This window comes from Loxodonta africana, unplaced genomic scaffold (assembly GCF_030014295.1).
Source record: "Loxodonta africana isolate mLoxAfr1 unplaced genomic scaffold, mLoxAfr1.hap2 scaffold_358, whole genome shotgun sequence".
Lineage (NCBI taxonomy): Eukaryota > Metazoa > Chordata > Mammalia > Proboscidea > Elephantidae > Loxodonta > Loxodonta africana.
Window position 1 is genome coordinate 127,207 of NW_026975072.1, and position 2,266 is coordinate 129,472.

Below are 2,266 nucleotides of genomic sequence, written 5' to 3' on the forward strand. Positions count from 1 at the left end.
ATATTGACTTCAGTGATTCCCTGTTATCAGCATTTTTTTTTAATTAATCTTAATTTGTTTTTGTGATTTCCCTATTTGAGTTGATATCAGGATGTTCTGTTTTGTGACCTCGTGTTGTGCTGGTATCTGATATTATTGGTTTTCTGACCAAACAATATCCTTTAGTATTTCTTGTAGCTTTGGTTTGGTTTTTGCAAATTCTCTAAGCTTGTGTTTATCTGTAAATATCTTAATTTCGCCTTCATATTCCAGAGAGAGTTTTGCTGGATATATGATCCTTGGCTGGCTGTTTTTCTCCTTCAGTGCTCTGTATATGTCGTCCCATTCCCTTCTTGCCTGCATGGTTTCTGCTGAGTAGTCTGAACTTATTCTTATTGATTCTCCCTTGAAGGAGACCTTTCTTTTCTCCCCGGCTGCTTTTAAATTTTTCTTTTTATCTTTGGTTTCGGCAAGTTTGATGATAATATGTCTTGGTGTTTTTCTTTTTGGATCAATCTTAAATGGGGTTCAATGAGCATCTTGGATAGATAGCCTTTCGTCTTTCATGATGTCAGGGAAGTTTTCTGTCAGCAGATCTTCAACTATTTTCTCTGTGTTTTCTGTCCCCCCTCCCTCTTCTGGGACTCCAGACACACGCAAGTTATCCTTCTTGATAGAGTCCCACATGATTCTTAGGGTTTCTTCATTTTTTTTAATTCTTTTATCTGATTTTTTTTCAGCTATGTTGGTGTTAATTCCCTGGTCCTCCAGATGTCCCAGTCTGCATTCTAATTGCTCGAGTCTGCTCCTCTGACTTCCTATTGCATTGTCTAATTCTGTAATTTTATTGTTAATCTTCTGGATTTCCACATGCTGTCTCTCTATGGATTCTTGCAACTTATTAATTTTTCCACTATGTTCTTGAATAATCGTTTTGAGTTTTTCAACTGTTTTATCAGTGTGTTCTTTGGCTTTTTCTGCAGTTTGCCTTATTTCGTTTCTCATGTCTTGAAGCATTCTGTAAATTAGTTTTTTATATTCTGTATCTGATAATTCCAGGATTGTATCTTCATTTGGGAAAGATTTTGATTCTTTTGTTTGGGGGGTTGTAGAAGCTGTCATGGTCTGCTTCTTTAAGTGGTTTGATACGGATTGTTGTCTCCGAGCCATCACTGGGAAACTTGTTTTTCCAGAAAATCCGCTAAAAAAAAGTGCAGTCAGATCCCTATCAGAACTGCCTTTGGATTATAACCACCACCTTGTTCCCTGTAAGGATGGAAGTCCGAGATTTGGATCATATATGCTTGGCTGTAGCTGGTTTTGTGTTTTTAGTCCAATTAGGGAAGGATTTTTGGTCCCTGGGTTTTTTGTGGTTCCTTCTCTCAGGCAGGAAGAATGGGTTAGGAAAAGACCAAAAGAAAAAAAAGGGGAGGGAAGCAAAGCCGCCGCGGAGCCAGAACCATTCTCCCTCTGGCTCAGGAAATTCCAATGTTAATGAAGCTGCCTGGGAAGGGTGGGGGAGGGATCAAAGAGATAGGAGAGTAGCACCTCAGAATATAGCCAGAGTTGCTTGTCTTGCTTGGAATGACTATTTTATCTGAGATTCCCGCCGGGAGTGTCGCCTATGTGTGCTGGCTGTGTGGAGATTGCCCCCGGGGCTCTGGCCTGCTGAAGCTGCAGTCAGATCCTCCACTGCCAGTCCAAAGCCCAGCGTCAAGGTTCCCCTGCTGGGATGCTGCACTCCTGGCTCCAAAATCAGTCACTGCCTCCTGGGGACTTCTCGTCCAGCCAGCTGCGTCACCGTGCTGCCTCCGTGAAACAGCTGGGCCCCCTCCCGGGGTTAGTTCAGAGGAGTAGAGCTGCGCCGGTGCTTGCGCCATGACTGAGCCCAGTCAAAAGCCCAGCACCAAGGTTCCCTGGCTGGGATGCTGCTGTTGGCTCCAAAATCAGTCGCTGTCTCCCGGGGACTTCTCGTCCTGCCAGCCGCGTCGCCGTGCCACTCCTGAGGACCGGCTGGGCCCCCTCCGAGGTTAGTTCAGAGGAGTAGAGCTGCTCCCCATGCTTGCGCAGTGACAGCGCCCTATCAAAAGCCCGGTGCTAAGGTTCCCCGGCTGGGACACTGCACTCCTGGCTCCAAAACCAGTCACTGCCTCCCGGAGACTTCTCCCACCAGCCGCTCCCCACGCCGCCCGCGGACCGGCTGGGCCCCCTCCCAGGTTCAGTTCAGGGGGGTAGGGCTGCGCCCCTTGTTTGCGCCATCACAAGATTTATAAGTCTAGTTCCCCTG